Source organism: Triticum aestivum, chromosome 3D (genome assembly GCF_018294505.1).
Source record: "Triticum aestivum cultivar Chinese Spring chromosome 3D, IWGSC CS RefSeq v2.1, whole genome shotgun sequence".
NCBI lineage: Eukaryota > Viridiplantae > Streptophyta > Magnoliopsida > Poales > Poaceae > Triticum > Triticum aestivum.
In genome coordinates, this window is record NC_057802.1 from 457574812 (window position 1) to 457598047 (window position 23236).

Sequence of the window (23236 nt, forward strand, 5' to 3'; positions counted from 1 at the left end):
ATGCATTAGCCCCCAAGTGCCAAGTGTCTTTGCTTGGAAAACGCTTGGGACTTATATAGTAACTTTTCATGCCATAACCCGGAAACTTATACAGGCTGCTGGCAAGAAGCTGGAGGCCGACCTTGCTGATGTCAAGAGCCGGCTGAAGATGCAAGAGATGGAGACCCGGAAGGCAAACGCCAAGTTCGTGTCCAGCATCGCCGCACAAGAGAAGCTAAAGACAGAATTCGACGCTGAGCGGAAGGCATGGGCCAAAGAAAAGGCCGCATTGGTGACCCGGGCTGAACAGGCGGAGAAGACTCTCTCTGAGAAGACCGCCGAGCTCTTCGGCCTAAAGCGCCAGGTTTCCCAGATGGTGGCCACCATCTTCGGTAAGTCGCCTCACCGGCTTTCATCAAGTTTAGAATGTTTATATAGCATAATTCATACTTGTCGCCGGCTTATCTGATTCTGTTAAACAGGTTCCAGAAGTGCCAACCTCAACCAGAGTGTAGTCACTAAGCTGAAGGCCGTGTATACCCTGGTGGAGCAGCTCTACACCGGGTCACAGCGTGCCTTAGCTGTGGTGGCCCTATCCAACGAGGTGCCGACTCACCTGGCAGAAGTCCTCCGCTGGCTCGCTGTACTGCCTCAACGGATCCAAGAGCTGCGACGGGCCTCTGCAAGAGCCGGAGCGATCGCCGCGCTGAGCCGGGCCAAGGCATTCCTGCCGGAGTTAGACCCGGCAGACATCGCCCTTGGCTATCCAAGCCTGAAGGAAGACGGCTCAGCTTTCGATCAGAAGGACTTCGCTGCTTGCGTGAAGGCTGTACGCCCGGTGGCCACCCTTATCGGGAACGTCACAGATCTGACCAAGTACCAGCCGGGTTACAACGCGGAGAATCAGAGGATTCCAACCCCTCGCTATGAAGCCCTCAACTTGATCCCGCCGGCTCGTCAGCACACTTTCGCCCCGGAGATTGACCCGGCCGGATTAATTGACGAGGAAGCCCAATTCGAAGCTCTCAGCGGCATCGACTGGAAGTCATCAACTTTCCAGGTCTTGGGATCAGCCGGAGGAGAGGATAGGAACGAGCCGGAGTCTTCAACTCAGCAAGCATCGTAACTCGGCTGGCGGTTCACCAAACAATGCTCCACCCCTTTAGACTTGATGAGTTTTGTAATAGAGTAGGTGCAACAGTTTATCTCTGCCGTGCCATCGTGCACGTATTGAATGCTAAAGTCTTTTGAAGTTGTCTCTTTGATATTTCTCCGGGTCATAATCAATCCTTTGTTTTTCTTAACCTTAAAAGAGGTGCCCTTAATTATCCTGCATAAAAGGGCAAATCACAAATCTCGAGGCGGCTTACCGCCCTGAGAATCAGAAGTTTTAGATAACCCAGAACATGAATCAAAAAGAACTTGTCTTCAATGATATCCTAAATACAGCCGTAAAAACATACTTAACGGCCTGCAAGCATACTTCCGGTTTAGATAACCCAGACAAGAAGGTTGGTACCGCAACTCCGGTTTACCTGTCTTATCATACCCATTGCGTTCAGCCATACGGTAAACCAAAGTTAAGCCGGCAGAGTGAGACCCGGCCATACACACTTGGAAAGAATCAGACGGAACTTTGCTATAAGGCAGAGAAACTTAGGGCTTCCGGCTCGAATACGACCAGAGACCCGGCCCAAAGGGGTTAAGCTAAGATTTGGATACGATCATATAGCCCCCAGTGGGTGTGGCGATGCCAATCAAGAGGGTACCGACAGCTATGTTCTCTTTGGTTCGAATACGACCCATGTTTGAACAGGAAGCCCCCAAGTGATTTTAAGAATTGTTTAACGACGCTGATTCGAATACGATCCACGTCGGTTCTCAGAGGGGTTAAACTATGATTCAAATATGACCAAAGGTAACATCCCAATGAGCTCGGCACTTTGCCAATCAAATGGGTATCGACAGCTATGTTCTCTTTGGTTCGAATACGACCCATGTTTGAACAGGAAGCCCCCAAGTGACCTTATTACTTACGGCTAGATTCGAGTACGATCATAAGCCGGATCCTCCTTTAAGTCATCATGTAATCTTGCAATGAAAACAACACGTGCATACTTGGAGGAGAAAAAAGGATAGAGGTCCTGCTTTATTGCTTATGATAATATATACATGGCTGAGAGAAATATATACACCACGAGAGCCGGTGGCTCAAGTGTAGTAAGGCCAAAGCTGAGCTATGTTCCACGGCCGACGGGTCTCTTCCTCCGACTTACGCGAATCTTTGTGCTCTCGAATGTCAATGAGGTAATATGACCCGTTGTGCAAATTCTTGCAGACCACAAAGGGCCCTTCCCAAGGCGGGGATAACTTGTGTGCATCTGTTTGATCCTGGATGAGCCGGAGCACCAGATCGCCTTCCTGGAAGACCCGGGATTTAACCCGGCGGCTAAGATAACGGCGCAGGTCTTGTTGGTAAATTGCTGAATGGGCTGCTGCCACATCACGCCGTTCGTCCAACAAGTCCAGAGCATCTTGGCGCGCCTGTTCATTATCCGCCTCAACATAAGCCGCCACGCGAGGTGAGTCATGACGGATGTCACTGGGGAGGACCGCTTCTGCTCCATAAACCATGAAGAAAGGCGTAAAACCTGTAGACCTGTTAGGAGTAGTGTTGATGCTCCATAATACGGAGGGCAACTCCTCCACCCAACAATCCGGCGTCCGTTGCAAAGGGACCAAAAGCCGGGGCTTGATACCCTTCAGAATCTCCTGATTAGCTCTCTCAGCTTGACCATTGGATTGAGGATGAGCCACTGAGGAAACATCAAGTCGGATATGCTCTCGTTGACAAAACTCTTCCATGGCGCCTTTGGAGAGATTGGTGCCATTGTCAGTTATAATGATGTGTGGAAAGCCAAAGCGAAAGATCACCTTTTTCATAAATTGAACCGCCGTGGCTGCATCACACTTGCTAACTGGCTCCGCTTCAACCCACTTGGTAAACTTGTCAACTGCCACCAAAAGGTGGGTCTTCTTATCCTTGGACCTTTTGAAAGGCCCAACCATATCAAGCCCCCAGACCGCAAAGGGCCAAGTAATTGGGATCATCCTCAGCTCTTGATCCGGGACATGAGCCCGTCGCGAGAACCTTTGGCAACCATCACACTTACTGACCAAGTCCTCTGCATCAGCATGAGCCGTCAACCAATAAAAACCATGACGAAAAGCCTTGGCCACAAGAGACTTTGAGCCGGCGTGATGGCCACAATCCCCTTCATGGATCTCACGCAAGATCTCTTGACCTTCCTCAGGGGAAACACAACGCTGAACGCTCCCGTAACACTGCGGTGATGCAACTCACCATTGATAACAATCATTGACTTAGCCCGCCGGGTTATTTGCCTGGCCAAAGTTTCATCCTCAGGCAACTCGCCCGCCCCCCGGGTCATATAAGCCAGATATGGCATTGTCCAGTCTGGTATGATATGGAGAGCCGCCACCAGTCGTGCCTCCGGGTCAGGGACAGCCAAGTCTTCCTCTGTAGGCAACTTAACAGAAGGGCTATACAAGACGTCCAGGAAAGTGTTAGGCGGCACCGGTTTTCGCTGAGAGCCCAGCCGGCTTAAAGCGTCCGCCGCCTCGTTCTTCCTGCGATCGATGTGTTCCACTTGGTAACCCTGAAAGTGCCCAGCAATGGCATCAACCTCGCGGCGATAAGCCGCCATGAGAGGGTCCTTGGAATCCCACTTTCCTGATACTTGTTGAGCCACCAAGTCTGAGTCGCCGAAGCACCTTACCCGGCTTAAGCTCATCTCTTTAGCCATCCGAAGACCATGGAGCAAGGCCTCGTACTCAGCCGCGTTGTTAGTGCAAGGAAACAGCAACTGTAGCAATTAATGGAATTTGTCACCTTTAGGGGAAGCCAACACGACTCCAGCCCCCGAGCCCTCCAACTGCCTGGACCCATCAAAGTGGATAGTCCAATATGTGTTATCCGGCTTCTGCTCGGGCACTTGTGACTCTGTTCAGTCATTGATGAAATCCACCAAGGCCTGAGATTTAACAGCAGTGCGTGGCACGTACTTGAGACCATGAGGTCCAAGCTCTATAGCCCACTTAGCTACTCTCCCTGTGGCCTCTCTATTTTGAATGATATCACCAAGAGGGGCAAAACTGACCATAGTGATGGGATGACCCTGAAAATAATGCTTAAGCTTCCGGCTTGCCATGAACACACCATAAACAAGCTTCTGCCAATGTGGATACCGCTGTTTGGACTCAATAAGCACTTCGCTGACATAATAAACCGGCCGATGAACCGGATGCTCCTTACCCTCCTCCTTGCGCTCCACCACCATAGCCACACTGACGGCTCGTGTGTTTGCCGCCACATATAGTAATAAGGGCTCCTTATCAACCGGAGCAGCAAGGACTGGAGGCTCTGCCAGCTGCTTCTTCAAATCCTCAAAAGCGGTATTAGCTGCATCATTCCAGACAAAGCTATCAGTTTTCTTCATCAACTGATATAATGGCATGGCCTTCTCACCCAAACGGCTTATAAACCGGCTTAAGGCAGCGATGCGACCCGCCAAGCGCTGAACATCATTTATACACGCCGGCTTAGCCAGGGAGGTGATGGCCTTGATCTTCTCCGGGTTAGCTTCAATGCCTCTGTCAGAAACCAAAAAACCCAAGAGTTTGCCTGCAGGAACACCAAAGACACACTTGGCTGGGTTAAGCATCATCTTGTAGACCCGGAGATTATCAAAGGTTTCCCTTAAATCATCTATCAGGGTTTCCTCTTTGATGGACTTAACCACAATATCGTCCACATAAGCATGAACGTTGCGCCCAATCTGTTTATGAAGACAGTTCTGTACACCGCGCTGGTAAGTCGCCTGTGCACACTTGAGCCCAAAGGGCATAGACACATAGCAGAAGGCTCCAAAGGGAGTGATGAACGCCGTCTTCTCCTGGTCCTTAACTGCCATCTTAATCTGATGATATCCAGAATAAGCATCCAAGAAAATTAAGCGTGCACAACCCGCCGTAGCATCAATGATTTGATCAATACGGGGGAGGGCAAAAGGATCAGCCGGACACGCCTTGTTGAAGTCCATGTAGTCCACACACATCCGCCAGGTGCCGTTCTTTTTGAGTACGAGCACCGGGTTAGCTAACCACTCTGGGTGGAAGACTTCAACAATAAACCCGGCCGCCAAGAGCCGGGCCACCTCTTCACCAATAGCTTTCCGCCTCTCCTCATTGAACCGCCGAAGGAACTGTCTGACCGGCTTAAATTTCGGATCAACATTGAGAGTGTGCTCAGCGAGTTCTCTAGGTACACCTGGCATGTCAGAAGGTTTCCATGCGAAGATGTCCCTATTCTCACGGATGAACTCGATGAGCGCGCTTTCCTATTTTGGATCCAGGTTGGCACTGATGCTAAACTGCTGAGATGAATCTCCTGGAACGAAATCAACAAGTTTAGTCTCATCAGCCGACTTAAATTTCATGGCCGGCTCATGCTCCGTAGTCGGCTTTTTCAGAGAGGTCATATCAGTTGGGTCAACATTGTCCTTGTAAAACTTCAACTCCTCTATTGCACAAACAGACTCTGCATAAGCTGCATCGCCTTCCTCACACTCCAGGGCCACTTTCCGGCTGCCGTGAACCGTAATGGTCCCATTGTGACCCGGCATCTTGAGCTGTAAGTACACATAACACGGCCGTGCCATGAACTTGGCGTAAGCCGCCCGCCCAAATATAGCATGGTACGGGCTTCTTATCTTAACCACCTCAAAGGTCAACTTCTCCACCCTATAGTTGTTCTCATCACCAAAGGCCACTTCCAACTCAATCTTGCCGACTGGATAAGCCGACTTACCAGGTACCACACCGTGGAAAATAGTGTTGGACTGGATGAGGTTTTTATCAATCAACCCCATACGACGGAATGTCTCATAATAGAGGATGTTAATGCTGCTGCCTCCATCCATAAGCACCTTAGTGAACTTATATCCTCCCACCTGAGGAGCCACCACTAGGGCCAAGTGGCCCGGGTTATCCACCCGGGGGGGGGGGGTGATCCTCCCTACTCCACACTATAGGCTGCTCAGACCACCGCAAGTAGCGCGGGACCGCCGGCTCAACAGCATTCACAACCCTCTTATGAAGCTTCTGATCTCGCTTACACAGGCTGGTGGTAAAACACATGGTACTGTCCACCGCTAAGATGTTTTGGATTGGTCTGATAACCCCCCTGCTGCTGTTGATGACCCTGGCCAGACTGTTGACTAAAGCCCCCTTGACCGTTCTGAGGACCAGAATTTGAGCCGCCGCCCGGGCCATGAAAGCCGCCGGCGCCTGAGCCGCTGCCCGGGCCATTGTAATTCTTAAAGGCCTTCATGATTGCACAATCCTTCCACAGATGAGTCGCTGGATTCTCTCTAGAGCCATGCCTTGGACAAGGCTCATTCAACAGCTGCTCCAGCGTCGGACCTGACCCGCCGCCTCGGGGAGGGGGCCTCCCCTTACGTCGCTGGTTATTACCTTGTGAGCTGGCATTGGTTACAAACTCTAGGCTGCCATCGGCCTTGCGCTTGCCCCCTCCTTGGTTCCCCGGGTTAAACTGAGGACCCTTGCCATTGCCGTTCTTCTTTCCCTTCCCTGTCCTTTCATCATCCGAAGGGGGATCCTTGGTACCATCAGAATCGGCGTACTTGACAAGAGCCGCCATTAGTGTACCCATATCACTGCAGTCGCGTTTAAGCCGCCCGAGTTTCATCTTCAGGGGCACAAAACGACAATTCTGCTCCAGCATTAAGACTGCTGAGCCGGCATCCATCTTATCTGACGAATGTATGATCTCCTTAACCCGGCGAACCCAATGTGTCGTAGACTCACCCTCCTGCTGCTTACAGTTAGTCAAATCCACAATTGACATAGACTGCCTACAGGTATCTTTGAAGTTTTGGATGAACCGGGCTTTCAGCTCAGCCCAAGACCCAATGGAATTCGGTGGTAGCCCTTTCAACCAAGTGCGGGCAGTCCCATCCAACATCATGGTGAAGTACTTGGCCATTGCCGCCTCACTGACCTCCAGCAGTTCCATGGCCATCTCATAACTCTCGATCCAGGCTGCGGGTTGTAAGTCAGCTGTGTAATTAGGCACCTTCCTAGGGCCTTTGAAGTCCTTAGGTAGACGTTCATTACGGATAGCTGGCACTAAACAAGGGACACCCCCGGTCCTGGTAGGGATACCCACGTCGACGGAAGTCGTCGGATAAGCCGGGGGGGTCTGGTAAGCCGTTAATTGAGGCACCTGCTCCGCCTCTTGCCGCGCTCTGTCCTGGTCTGCTGCATGAAAGGCTCCGTTATGAGCCGGGCCATGGCCAGGGGGCGGGTCATGGCGTCGGACGTTACTTGAGCCGGTCGCTGAGACCATGTGCCTGCTGTAACTCGGGCTCCGGCCTGGACGAGGGGTCGAGTGGATCCTGTCCCGGCTGTAGGAGTACGCCTCTTGCTGCGCCAGTGCCGTCTGAAGGAGTTCCCTGACCCGGCGGGTTTCAATAGCCGTCGGAGAGTCGCCGTCAACTGGGAGAGCCGCCAGCCGTGCTGCCGCAGCGACCATGTTCTCCAGCGGGTTATTATAATGACCCGGGGGTATTGGCACATACTGAGGCGGGGCAGGGGGCACCTGGGGAGGCCCCATCACTCGTGGCTGAATAGGGGTCCAGACCCGGGCACTATGACCCCTGGCGGGTTACTAGACCCTGCACCTGGCGTGTTGAAGAGGTTGCGTGGATCGTAAACCGGAGGGAGTCGAGATTGGGTCTTTTGATGCCTCCTTCTCATGACCTCATTGGACGCGTTCTGATCCATCGTGAGTTGGAAGGACTGCGCCTGGATCAACTGAGTTTGGGCATCGAGAGCCGCCCTCTCCGCAGCCATCCTGATCCCTTCCGCTGCAAGATCCTCCTTAGCTTTCACTAGATCCAATTTTAACTGTGCCACCTCCGCATCATGCTGAGCTTGATCCGCCGGGTCAACCGTGGCGGTTAACAGGGCCGTCATCTTGTCCGTGAGATCCATCAGCACCTGAGCCGGAGAAGGCACCGGGTTTCCCGCTCCAGCAGCGGGGTTCTGAACAGGCTGCGCACCGGCCATAAAGACTCCAACCTGACTTGGCGGCTCAAACGGGTCCGGAATACTGTCACCATCGGAACAACCCATGAGCCTGCCATCTTGAAGTTGATACAACGAGTTTGACTCATCGGTGGCCGACTCGCCGTCAGAGCCGGCGGCCGCCTCGTCACCAGATCCAGATTGATCAGAGGGCCCTCCATGGATACATCCCACAAAAGCATGCCTTAAGGCAGGCCGGGCCCGGGCGGGTCGTGCACGCTGAGCCGTCTCGATGAGATCGGCGCAGAGATCCGGCTCAGGGCCCGGCTCACCAATCTTGCCAATGAAAACATGAATTCCGCCGAAGGGGACCCGGTACCCGTACTCAATTGAGCCGGCGTCGGGGCCCCAATTTGCATCGTCGATGTAGAGCTTGCCACGACGACTCTTGGTCATCCGGCCCACAGCGTATCCCTTGAGCCCTTCGAAACTGCCCTTCAAGAACTCAAATCCACCGTGCGCTGGCCCCACGGTGGGCGCCAACTGTCGTGGAATTGTCACGGCAGATGTCCTCGAGCTAGGACTTAGTCGTGGAGCCATCGCAACTAGGAAGCTTAAAGGGGTTAAGTGGGACAAGGAACACGAGGGTTTATACTGGTTCGGCCCCTTACGGTGAAGGTAAAAGCCTACGTCCAGTTTGACGTGGTATTGATTAGGGTTACGATCACCAGGGAGTTGAACTGCTATGCCCGGTTCTCGAGGAGATTGTTGTCGTCCCTAAACCGCTGTCGGGTCGTCCCTTTATATAGGGAGGCCGACGCCCAGCAGCTCTCAGAGTCCCGGCCGACTCATAAGAGTGTCCGGCTCGGACTCTCAACTATTCTTGCCTTGTACTACAAGTTCTACCATAATAATGATTATAACTACGGGCCTTAAGCCATATCCTGGTCTTAAGCCCATCTTTGGCCCACCGTCTTTAAGCTTGGCGCCGGACTTCTGGCAGTGACCATTTGAGTAACCCGGCCCCTCCTGGCGGGTGACTCTAAGGTCTATATCCTCAACACCAGGCATAAGGCCGAGCCTTCCACCCTTTACCAAAATATATAGATGCATTAATTAAATAAGAGATATTGTGATGTCCCAACATATCCATGTTCCAACATGGAACAACTTCAACTTCACCTGCAACTAGCAACGCTATAAGAAGGGCTGAGCAAAAGCGGTAACTTAGCCAATCAACAGTTTGCTAGGAAAGGATGGTTAGAGGCTGACATGGCAAAATGGGTGACATGATATAGCAAGTGATAGGTAGCGGAGCATGGCAATAGAGAGAACAACTAGCAAAGCAAAGATAGAAGTGATTTCGAGGGGTGGCCATCTTGCATGCAAGGTTCTCAGAGTTGTCGAAAGCTTAATCCTCGTAAGCGTACTCAACAGGTTCCTCGTTCACGAACTCGTCTCCCGGCTCTACCCAAGACAAGAGCGCAAACAAACGGAACCACAGTCAACCACGAGAAATGCACAAGCAACATGATGCAAGACATGTATGATATGCAAGATATGATATGCGATGCATATGCGTGCTCTGGAAGGAAAATGATGAACAAGGCAGTAACTTGGCAAACCAAGCATGCCACTAGAAAGATGAGATGATTTCGGTCGAAATCAATATAAAGATCACCGGAAACGGATGCACGGTTTGCAAATGGCAAGCAAAACAATAATAACACGAATCTGCGATTAACAGCATGATAGCACTTAAAATGCAACAAGCAACAAGGCTACATCACTCCAACATAGCAACAAAGTACATGGCAGTAATCTACAGGAGATGCTTGACAAAATATGAACACTGAGCTACGGCTAGATCACAACATATCAAGCTCAAACAAGCATGGCAAAAGTGCAAAAGATAACAGGATCACAGACTCGGTGAAAAACTGGACATGGCAGAAAACAGCATCAGGTAGCAATGTTCAGAGCATGAAATCAACATGCTACGGGAACTTAACATAGCAAAACAAGGCATGGCAGTATTCTACTAAATGCATATGACAAAAGTCCCTTACTGACCATAAGCCAAAAAGGACCAGAAGATATGATGGCAAGCATGTAAACATGGCAGAAATAATAATATGTAGGCCTCTTTGTGAGCTTGATGCACTCACTACAGAGCAACGCATGGCAAAACTAGCATACCTACAGCAAGATGACATGTTTATGAAGCTAACCATGACAAAACAAAGCATAGCATGTATGGATCAACTACAATAAGCTTGGCAAAATTGCATATCATGTTAAGAATCTGCCAGAAATATTTTATAGCAAAAGTAGAGCAAGATTGAGTCATGCTATGAAACTCCATAATTGCAAAAAATGGAAGGAATGGATCAATTACAACTATAGCTACAAAACATCCTTACTGAACATCTCCAAAATATGCATGGATCTCTCTGTAGCATCAAGTTTACATGGCAACAAAATAACAGCAGACAAAGGACTTAGAGAAATCACTAAGTCCCTGAAATCAGAAACATTACGGAGCCTACTTTGCATGCTTGTGCTAGTCACCACAGAGATCACAAAAATACATGGACTACACCACTGGAAAGATGGCATGGCATACTTCAAAACACATGTAGAGCTCATGCTCATAAGATGCACAGATTAAATGATACAAAAATGACAAATCTCCAAGTTCTGATAAGAACCAGAGAATAACAGCAACTAGCCCTCTTCCAACAGAGATTTGGGCATCAAGATGACCTCTAATGAACATGGTGCAATTGATCAAAATGAAGAGCATCACGATACGAACAATTTGACATATTACGCGCGCGAATCGAGCTACATGCAAGGAGTTATGACATCACGAACAGAGGCATATTGCTGTAAATATCCATGACTTAGAAATATTTCGGGGGGGGGGGGGTTTCGGGAAAGTCAATGTATTGCGCCTCCGATCGGATCTGGCCGGAGAGCTTCGACGGGGCGGCGACCGGAGATGGAACTGGCGACGGAGGAAGGGGAGGAGGCGGCGGGGCGCGACGAGGAGGAAGGAGACGGCGCCGGCGGCTGAGGGCGCAGCGCGGCCGGCTGCGGCGCGGAGCAGGGCGGAGGCGGGGCCGGCGATGGCCGGCGGCGGCGGCGGAGCACCGCGGGAGGAGCGCGGGGCGCGGGTGGAGATGGGCGGCGGCTGGGCGCGCGGGCCAGCTGCGGGCCGGGCGGGCCGCGCGTACGGCGCGGGCGACGGCGACACATGGGCGGCGGCATACTTGTGGGAATATCGTCCGGCGCCGGGCGGACGTGTCCGGCGGCGCGGAGGGACGAGGCTAGGGTTGGACTGAGATTCGTTTTTCGGGAGATGCCACATATTATAGGTAGAGGGAGCTAGGAGGCTCCAAATGAGGTGCGGTTTTCGCCCACACGATCGTGATCGAACGACCTAGAGCATGGAAGAGAGTTTGGTGGGTTTTGGGCTGGTTTTTAGGGGGGTTTTTGCTGGACACTCAAATGGACTTTGCGGATGCCCGGTTAACCGTTGGAGTACCAAACGACCTCCAAATGGAACGAAACTTGACCGGTGGTCTCCGGGTGGTATAATAAGGCCACTTGACAAGCCTCGGTCCATTCCGAGAAAGTTTGACACCCGCACACGAAAGAAAACAAGAGGGGTGCACCGGAGGAGATAGGAGCGCCGGATTGCAAAACGGACAACGGGGAAAATGCTCGGATGCATGAGACGAACACGTATGCAAATGCAATGCACATGATGACATGATATGAAATGCATGACATGACAAAATGCAAAACGAAAGACAAAACCCGACCACGGAGGAAATAACATAGCACATAGCCGAAAATGGCAAGAGTCAGAGTTACAAATATGGCAAGTAACATCCGGGGTGTTACAACACTCCACCACTACGAGAGGATCTCGTCCCGAGATCTAGGACTGAAAGAACTCCGGATATTCGGAACGGAGATGGTCCTCGCGTTCCCAGGTGGCTTCCCGGTCGGAATGGTGCGACCACTTCACTTTCAGGAATTTGATTGACTTGTTGCGAGTCTTGCGCTCAGTTTCTTCAAGAATAGCAACGGGGTGCTCATGATAAGACAAATCTTCTTGGAGGTCAATCTCTTCGAAGTTGATAGTGCGCTCAGGCGTCTTGAAGCACTTGCGGAGCTGTGACACGTGGAACACATCGTGCACGTTCGCGAAGTTGGAAGGAAGCTCAAGTTGATAGGCGAGGTCGCCTCTTTTGCCAATGATCTTGAAAGGACCCACGTATCTAGGGGCAAGCTTCCCTTTGATACCGAAGCGACGAGTGCCTTTCATTGGAGAGACGCGGAGGTAGACATGGTCTCCGATCTCGAAAGCCAAATCACGATGCTTACTATCATAGTAACTCTTCTGGCGCGATTGCGCGGCTTTGAGATTATCACGGATGACTTTACACATTTCTTCAGCTTCAGTGATTAAGTCATTGCCAAGAAGTTGGCGTTCACCAGTCTCTGACCAATTGAGAGGAGTACGGCACTTTCTGCCATAGAGAATCTCGAATGGGGCCTTGCCCGAACTCGCTTGGAAGCTGTTGTTGTAGGAGAATTCAGCATATGGAAGACAATCTTCCCATTTCATGCCAAAGGAAATGACACAAGCCCTGAGCATATCTTCAAGAATTTGATTGACTCGCTCGACTTGGCCACTAGTTTGAGGATGGAAAGCTGTGCTGAAGCGAATGTTTGTGCCCATGGCCTTCTGGAAGGAGTCCCAGAACTTAGAGGTGAAGATGCTTCCACGATCTGAAGAAATCAATTGTGGAATGCCGTGCAAGGAGACAATTCTGGAGGTGTAAAGCTCTGCCAGCTGAGCTGCTGTGATGGATTCTTTGATTGGAAGGAAATGAGCCACTTTAGAAAGCTTGTCAATGACAACGAAGATAGCATCATTTCCGCGCTTGGACTTTGGAAAACCAGTCACGAAGTCCATTTCGATATGATCAAACTTCCATTCTGGGATAGCAAGAGGTTGGAGGAGACCAGCTGGTCGTTGGTGTTCTGCTTTCACTCTTCGACAGACATCACATTCATTCACGAATTGAGCAATTTCTCGCTTCATTCGAGTCCACCAATACGACTGCTTGAGGTCATGATACATCTTCGTACTTCCAGGATGAATGGAAAGGAGAGAATTGTGCGCCTCGTTCATTATGACTTTCCTTAGATCACCTTTAGGAACCACAATCCGGTCCTCGAAGAATAAAGTGTCTCTGTCATCAATGCGATAGCACTTGTATTTGGAAAGACCCTTGTCGATACCACGTTTCACCTTCTTCACCATGGCATCAAGGAGTTGTGCCTCACGAATTTGATCTTCCAAAGTAGGAGAGACTATGAGGTTGGCAAGAAAGCCTTGAGGAACAACTTGGAGATTCAGCTTGCGGAAAGCTTCACAAAGATCCGGTTGGAAAGGCTTGAGAATTAAGCTGTTGCAATAAGCCTTCCTGCTTAAAGCATCTGCAATGACATTGGCCTTGCCTGGAGTATATTCAATACTCGGATTGTACTCTTGAATCATTTCGACCCATCGAGTCTGCCTGAGGTTGAGGTTGGGCTGAGTGAAGATATACTTGAGACTCTTGTGATCGGTGAAAATGTCCACTTGTCTTCCCAACAAGAGATGTCTCCACGTTATTAATGCATGGACAACTGCCGCCAACTCAAGATCGTGAGTGGGGTAGTTCTTCTCGTTGGGCTTCAACTGACGAGAGGTATAGGCCACAACTTTCTTCTCTTGCATTAACACAGCACCGAGACCTTGGAGAGAAGCATCACAGAAAACTTCAAACGGCTTGGATTCATCAGGAGGAGTCAAGACAGGAGCTGTGACTAGTTTCTCTTTGAGAGTGTTGAAAGCAACGTCACACTCAGGAGACCAGACATACTTCACATGCTTCTGGAGGAGGTTGGAAAGAGGCTTTGCAATCTTGGAGAAATTCTCAACGAATCTTCGGCAATAGCTTGCAAGACCAAGAAAACTGCGGAGCTGCTTGACATTTTGAGGAGGTTCCCAATTCACAATTGCGGACACCTTCTCGGGGTTAACAGCGATGCCCTTGGCAGAGATGATGTGACCAAGGAAAAGAACTTCATCGAGCCAAAACTCACATTTGGAGAACTTCGCATAGAATTGATACTCTCTGAGCTTGTCGAGCACCAATCGCAAATGTTTGGCATGATCCTGCTTATTCTTGGAGAAGACCAAGATATCATCGAGATACACCAGGACGAATTCATTGGTATAGGGGTTGAAGATGAAATTCATCATCCGAGAGAACACTGGAGGAGCATTGACAAGGCCGAAAGACACGACAGTATATTCATAAGAACCAAAGCTTGTTCTGAATGCTGTCTTGGGAATATCTTCTTCACGAATGCGAATCTGATGATAACCCATACGAAGGTCAAGCTTCGAGAATACTTTAGCACCTTTGAGTTGCTCAAATAGCTCATTGATGTTGGGAAGTGGATACTTGTTCTTGATTGTCTTCTTGTTCAATGGACGGTAGTCGACACAAAGTCGGTCCGTGCCATCCTTCTTCTTGACAAAAAGAACACCACAACCCCATGGAGAAGAACTCGGTCTGATCAAACCCAGACGCTCTTGTTCATCGAGCTGTTTCTTCAATTCCTTCAGCTCGTTGGGTCCAAGCTTGTATGGACGCTTGCAAACGGGTTCAGTGCCAGGCTCTAGTTCGATAACGAACTCAACTGGCCGATGAGGAGGCATACCCGGAAGCTCTTCTGGAAAGACATCTTGATACTCACAAACGACTGGAATTTGAGAGATGGCATTCAATTCGCCCTTCTCATTGAGAGAGAAAAACCGAATGGTTTCATCACGAGCGGCATAAATAATCACATCCTCAGAAGAGTGTGTCAATTGAATTTCCCTGGCAGCACAATCAAGTTGAGCCTTGTGCTTAGAAAGCCAGTCCATCCCGAGAATTAGATCAATATCCGAGTCACCAAGAACAATTGGAGAAGACTCAAATTTATAGTCGCCCATCTTGATGGTAACATTCGGAACCATGGAACTTGCATTCATGCATTTCCCGGAGAGACAACTGCTAACGGCCTAGGCAATCCTTGGAAATGCAATTCATGCTTGGATGCAAAAGGTCTTGATATGAAAGAAAGCGATGCACCAGTATCAAAAAGAACTTTTGCAGGAATATCATTAACAGGAAGATTACCCATTATCACATCAGTAGATTCCTCCGCTTGAGCTGCATTCATCTTGTTCACCTTTGCAAACTTTGGATTATGCTTGACCACTGCATTGCTGGAAGATCTGACAGGAGGAGGAGGAGGCAGACGTCTTTGGTTGAAGCACTTGTTAGCATAGTGACCTTTCTGCTGACAATTGTTGCAAGTCACCTCTGAGAGTGGACGGTGATAAGGAGCATTGGACTTTGGAGCTTGATTCTGAGACTTGTTCTGATAGCCAGAGTTGGAAGAGTTGGAAGAACCATGGCCACCTTTGTTCTTCTGCTGGTAAGGCTGACGAAACGGAGGAGGAGGAGGCAACCAGAACTTCTGTTGCTTAGCTGTCACAAGTGAGGAAGAAGAAGACTGAACTGCGTCTCTGACTCTCTTCTTAGAAGCCTCACACTTGAGCTGAGCAGCCTCTTGCTTCAGTGCCATATTGTAGAATTGATCAAACTGAGTAGGCTCAACAAGAACGAGAGCTAACTGCAGATCCTCTTTAAGGCCACCTCTGAAGTGATAGATCATGCTCTTTTCATCAGGAACGTCTTGTTTAGCGAAGCGAGCAAGTTTCTGAAACTGGATGTTGTATTGATACACAGACATGTTGCCTTGCTTGAGATTGCGGAACTCCTCACGCTTGCTCTCAACAACACTTTGTGGAATGTGGTGCACTTTGAAGTCCCGACAGAAGTCAGTCCAAGTGATCACACGACCTCCTCTGGAATCTTTGTATTGTTGATACCAATCAGCAGCTTGGTCCTTGAGCTGAAAAGAAGCGAACTTGACATAGTCCTCAGGCCTGACATTGCTACATTCAAAATGCTTGTTGATGTCCACGAGCCAATCATCGGCATCCGTGGCCTCGGCACAGTAGCTGAAAGACTTGGGCTGATTTGCGAGAAACTGGTTGAGAGTGGCAAAGTGAAACTGATTGTTGCCTTGACCTTGATTGCCTTGATTGCCTTGCCCTTGAGTACGTTCTTGCAAGAGTTGCAGAATCATCTGAGCATTGGCGTTGGTGGCTGCCATGATAGCTTGCCATGCCTCCGGAGGTGGAGGTGGTGGCGGAGGGTTCGCTTGACTCCCTTCATTGCGATCCGGATTCTGACGCGTTGGCGGAGCCATCCTGAAGAGGGTGACATCCGTTAGCATCTTGATAGACAAATAGATAAGTAGAATCAACGGATAGAAATTGCAACATATAGTCTTCACAATAAACATTCGAACGAAGATGAACGATTGAATTCCGTAGTAAAACATCACACTTCCATAAGTTGAGAAGCCACTTGAAAAAGATATGGAATCAACATATGAATTCGAAGCAACTCGAATACCACAATACAAAATAAAACAAAGTATTGGCTTGCAGAATAAGCCAGAACAAACATATGATAGAGATTTCGTCCGAAGTTTTCGTGGTGGGGCCCACACGGGCTCAATCGTACAGCACCATCATGTACAAGGCTGTGCACATGACATACGAAGCGTCCCCGAGTCGGCATAGCCATGGACTCTTTAAGACACTACGAGACCACTGTAAAATCAACCGTGTACAGGCGGACCACTAGACGTCGAACCCCAATCTCATATCATGCGTCTGTCGGAAAGATATCCTAAGGCTACTTGAATTCCCACTTATAAACTCCCGAAACTTTCTGGTTATGCAATCTGGTGTTGGGGATACAGGGGACACAAAATATATCACCCAAACTAGCAATCCCTAGATCCAGCTGTATCCATCCGTCAACACATAACCAAGAAACCTTCGGAAATCGTTTACCTCAACCTTCGAAAAACATCCGTTATACAAGTTATGGCAATACTCCCGAACTCCCGCCCCAGTACTGGGTGGCGTCGAGGTGATCTCACCAACAACTGCATAAAAGAGATTTCGATGTCGGCGAAACTCAGGTATTCCAGAACTGCAACGATAAAATTGTGACGACAACACCTCGGAGCTCAACTCCCCGGGACACTGCCACAACCCCTAAATGTCAGGAGGCACCAAGAACAATGTTCTCGTCACAAAACCATCGGAACGATTCCAAGATACCCGCGTGATCCTAAATTTTTTTAGTGAAATTTGAGGAGAGAATAGTCAAAACTTCTACGTCAGGAGACCTCACCAGAGCGACGAAGGGACTGAGGAGTAAAAAGAATCCTACTCTCCGATATATATAATCCTAAGACTCAAAACATTTTTGTTCTAGACTCAACAACGCCAGCGATTCGATCAAGCAGGGGGCTCCTAAGTCGGGGATGGCTCTGATTACCAACTTGTAACGCCCACGATGCGGCTATATCTCCCACGTGTCGAGGCACGACTTAGAGGCATAACCGCATAGTGGTTTTGTCGCAAGAAGGGTCATCTTCACACAATCCCATGTAATGAACAAGAATGGGATAAAGAGTTGGCTTACAATCGCCACTTCACACAATACATGAATAAATATCATACATCATCCAAAATACAAACATATAGACCGACTACGGTCAAAATCCAGATGAAAATAAGACAACCCCAAATGCTAGATCCCCGATCGTCCCAACTGGGCTCCACTACTGATCATCAGGAAAAGACACATAGTAACGACCACGTTCCTCGTCGAACTCCCACTTGAGATCGACCCCATCATCTGCACTGGCATCGTCGGCACCTGCAACTGTTTTGGTAGAATCTGTGAGTCACGAGGACTCAGCAATCTCACACCCGCGAGATCAAGACTATTTAAGCTTATAGGAAAGGAGGTGTAATGAGGTGGAGCTGCAGCGGCAAAAGCATATATGGTGGCTAACTTGCGCAAATGAGAGCGAGAAGAGAAGCAACGGAACGGACGTCATCTAGCAATGACCAAGAAGTGATCCTGAACTCCTACTTACGTCATACATAACTCAGACCGTGTTCACTTCCCGGACTCCGCCGAGAAGAGACCATCACGGCTACACATGCAGTTGATGTATTTTAATTGGGTCAAGTGCCAAGTTCTCTACAACCGGACATTAACAAATTCCCATCTGCCTCATAACCGCGGGCACGGCTTTCGAAAGATAATACCCTGCAGGGGTGTCCCAACTTAGCCCATCATAAGCTCTCACGGTCAACGAAGGATAAACCTTCTCCCGGAAAGACCCGATCAGTTTTGGAATCCCGGTTTACGACATCTCGACAATGGTAAAACAAGACCAGCAAAGCCGCCCGAATGTGCCGACAAATCCCGATAGGAGCTGCACATATCTCGTTCTCAGGGCACACCGAATTGTCCAAGCTTCCGATAGGCCAGCCCAGAGTTGCCCCTGGTGGCCACCGGCGACTCACAGTTTGGACCAATACTCAGAGGAGCACTGGCCCGGGGGTTTAAAATAAAGATGACCCTCGGGCTCTAGAAAACCCGCGGAAAAAGGCATAGGTCGCAAATGGTAAAACCAAGGTTGGGCCTTGCTGGAGGAGTTTTATTCAAGGCGAACTGTCAAGGGGGTCCCATAAATCACCCGACCGCGTAAGGAACGCAAACTCAAGGAACATAATCCCGGTATAACAGAAACTAGGGCGGCAAGAGTGGAACAAAACACCAGGCATAAGGCCGAGCCTTCCACCCTTTACCAAAATATATAGAAGCATTAATTAAATAAGAGCTATTGTGATGTCCCAACATATCCATGTTCCAACATGGAACAACTTCAACTTCACCTGCAACTAGCAACGCTATAAGAAGGGCTGAGCAAAAGCGGTAACTTAGCCAATCAACGGTTTGCTAGGAAAGGATGGTTAGAGGCTGACATGGCAAAATGGGTGAAATGATATAGCAAGTGATAGGTAGCGGAGCATGGCAATAGAGCGAACAACTAGCAAAGCAAAGATAGAAGTGATTTCGAGGGGTGGTCATCTTGCCTGCAAGGTTCTCAGAGTTGTCGAAAGCTTGATCCTCGTAAGCGTACTCAACAGGTTCCTCGTTCACGAACTCGTCTCCCGGCTCTACCCAAGACAAGAGCGCAAACAAACGGAACCACAGTCAACCACGAGAAATGCACAAGCAACATGATGCAAGACATGTATGATATGCAAGATATGATATGCAATGCATATGCGTGCTCCGGAAGGAAAATGATGAACAAGGCAGTAACTTGGCAAACCAAGCATGCCACTGGAAATATGAGATGATTTCGGTCGAAATCGATATAAAGATCACCGGAAACGGATGCGCGGTTTGCAAATGGCAAGCAAAACAATAATAACACGAATCTGCGATTAACAGCATGATAGCACTTAAAATGCAACAAGCACCAAGGCTACAGCACTCCAACATAGCAACAAAGTACATGGCAGTAATCTACAGGAGATGCTTGACAAAATATGAACACTGAGCTACGGCTAGATCACAACATATCAAGCTCAAACAAGCATGGCAAAAGTGCAAAAGATAACAGGATCACAGACTCGGTGAAAAACTGGACATGGCAGAAAACAGCATCAGGTAGCAATGTTCAGAGCATGAAATCAACATGCTACGGGAACTTAACATAGCAAAACAAGGCATGGCAGTATTCTACTAAATGCATATGACAAAAGTCCCTTACTGACCATAAGCCAAAAAGGACCAGAAGATATGATGGCAAGCATGTAAACATGGCAGAAATAATAATATGTAGGCCTCTTTGTGAGCTTGATGCACTCACTACAGAGCAACGCATGGCAAAACTAGCATACCTACAGCAAGATGACATGTTTATGAAGCTAACCATGACAAAACACAAGCATAGCATGTATGGATCAACTACAATAAGCTTGGCAAAAATGAATATCATATTAAGAATCTGCCAGATATATTTTATAACAAAAGTAGAGCAAGATTGAGTCATGCTATGGCACTCCATAATTTCAAAAAAGGGCAGGAATGGATCAATTACAACTATAGCTACAAAACATCCTTACTGAACATCTCCGAAATATGCATGGATCTCTCTGTGGCATCAAGTTTACATGGCAACAAAATAACAGCAGACAAGGACTTGGAGAAATCACTGTCCCTGAAATCAGAAACATTACGGAGCCTACTTTGCATGCTTGTGCTAGTCACCACAGAGATCACAAAAATACAAAGACTACACCACTGGAAATATGGCATGGCATACTTCAAAACACATGTAGAGCTCATGCTCATAAGATGCACAGATTAAATGATACAAAAATGACAAATCTCCAAGTTCTGATAAGAACCAGAGAATAACAGCAACTAGCCCTCTTCCAACAGAGATTTGGGCATCAAGATGACCTCTAATGAACATGGTGCAATTGATCAAAATGAAGAGCATCACGATACGAACAATTTGACATATTACACGCGCGAATCGGAGCTACATGCAAGGAGTTATGACATCACGAACAGGCATATTGCTGTAAAAATCCATGACTCAGAAATATTTCGGGGGGGGGGGGTTTCGGGAAAGTCAACGTACTGCGCCTCCGATCGGATTTGGCCGGAGAGCTTCGACGGGGCGGCGACCGGAGATGGAACCAGCGACGGAGGAAGGGGAGGAGGCGGCGGGGCGCGACGAGGAGGAAGGAGACGGCGCCGGCGGCGGAGGGCGCCGGCGCCGGCCGGCTGCGGCGCGGAGCAGGGTGGAGGCGGGGCCGGCGATGGCCGGCGGCGGCGGACACCGGCGAGGTGCGGCGGGGCACCGGCGCGGCGGCGGCGGCGGAGCACCGCGGGAGGAGCGCGGGGCGCGGGCGGAGATGGGCGGCGGCGGGCGCGCGGGCCGCGGCATACGGCGCGGGCGACGGCGACACGTGGCGGCGGCGGACTCGCGGGAATATCGTCCGGCGCCGGGCGGACGTGTCCGGCGCGCGGAGGGACGAAGCTAGGGTTTGGACTGAGAATGGTATTTCGGGATGCCCACATATTTATAGGTAGAGGGAGCTAGGAGACTCCAAATGAGGTGCGGTTTTCGCCCACACGATCGTGATCGAACGACCTAGAGCATGGAAGAGAGTTTGGTGGGTTTTGGGCTTTTTTTGGGGTTTTTTTGCTGGACACTCAAATGGACATTGCGGATGCCCGGTTAACCGTTGGAGTACCAAACGACCTCCAATTGGAACGAAACTTGACCGGTGGTCTCCGGGTGGTATAATAAGGCCACTTGACAAGCCTCGGTCCATTCCGAGAAAGTTTGACACCCGCACACGAAAGAAAACAAGAGGGGTGCACCGGAGGAGATAGGAGCGCCGGATTGCAAAACGGACAACGGGGAAATGCTCGGATGCAAGAGACGAACACGTATGCAAATGCAATGCACTTGATGACATGATATGAAATGCATGACATGAAAAAATACAAAACGAAAGACAAAACCCGACCACGGAGGAAATAACATAGCACATAGCCGAAAATGGCAAGAGTCGGAGTTACAAATATGGCAAGTTACATCCGGGGTGTTACAGGGGCGGGGCGCGGCTGGCGCGAACGGGGCTGGGTGGCACGCGCGCGGGGTGGGGCGGGGCCGGCGCGCGCGGGGTGGGGCAAGGAGGAGCTTAGCGGCGCGCGCGAGGTGCGAGGCGCGGCCGGCGCGCGGGAGGGGGAACGGCCGGCGCGTGCGGGGGTGGGGCGGCGGCGCGCGCGGAGGCCAACCGGCTCGACGCGGGAGGCAGCGCAGGCGTAGGCCGGGCGCGGCGAGCTCGAGCGTGGGCGGGGCTACGGCGCGTGCGGCCGCTTGCGCGGGGTGGGTGATGGTGTCCTGGACTAGGGGGTACTCACCACGTTGTCTCCCAATCAGGTGGATCGGGCCGAGGACCCCATGGCGGTTTACTCATGGGCCACTTCGGGCAGCCCATGTCACGTACAAGGAGTATTCCACAAGACTTGATGATCAAGACAAGGACTCCTCTCCACCAACGTATTCGACTAGGACTCTTGTTATCCTAGGCCTCTAGTATGTTATATAAGCCGAGGCCAGGCTAGAGGCTAGATCATTATGACATTATTCATCATACCCCTAGGGTTTAGACCACAACATATGATCTCGGGGTAGATCAACTCTTGTAATCCCTATATTCATCAAGATCAATCAAGCAGGAAGTAGGGTATTACCTCCATTAAGAGGGCTCGAACCTGGTTAAACATCGTGTCCCCTGTCTCCTGTTTCCCATCGATCCATGACGCATTGCTTGGGACCCCCTACCCGAGATCTGCCGGTTTTGACACCGACAATGGTGCCTTCATTGAGAGTTCCGCTGTGTGGTCGGCAAAAGGATCAATGGCTCGCCTGCAGATCAACTGCGATGTCGGCGTCTTCGTCGCCGGCTCGACTGGTCACCTTGCCTTGACCGAGGACTATGCCCTACCTCCAATCATCATGTCCGGATGAGGGCCTTCATCAACATCAACTCCGATCTCTATCAAGATCATGGAGGAATCATCCATGGAGCTCGGGGGCTCAATGTCAACATTGCCCTCGAGCGACCATGCTGTTTTTCTGGACAATGAACTTGTATCCGCCGCCACTGCCTCCTCGAGTGTCATTTTAACATTGCTTCAGTGGAATTGCACAGAATTGAGTCTACAGCAACCCTGGAAAATTTAGTCGAGTTCCGATGGAGGAATCTCTGGCAATCTATTATATACCGGAGCCCTGTTAAATCTGGACGGGAATCTGGACGAGTTTAGGGCGTGGTCTCCAGAGCCCAGCTCGTAGGTCCTTTGGAAGATCCAACCGTTCATCTGCTGCGGAATTCCCATATCTACCACCCCTCAAACTTTCAGCTCGATCCGACCGTCCGAACTCCGGGAACCTTCCGATTAGTGCATCACTTTTCAGATCTGTTTTCTGCGCGAGAACGAATCCGACCCGAGTTCATCTT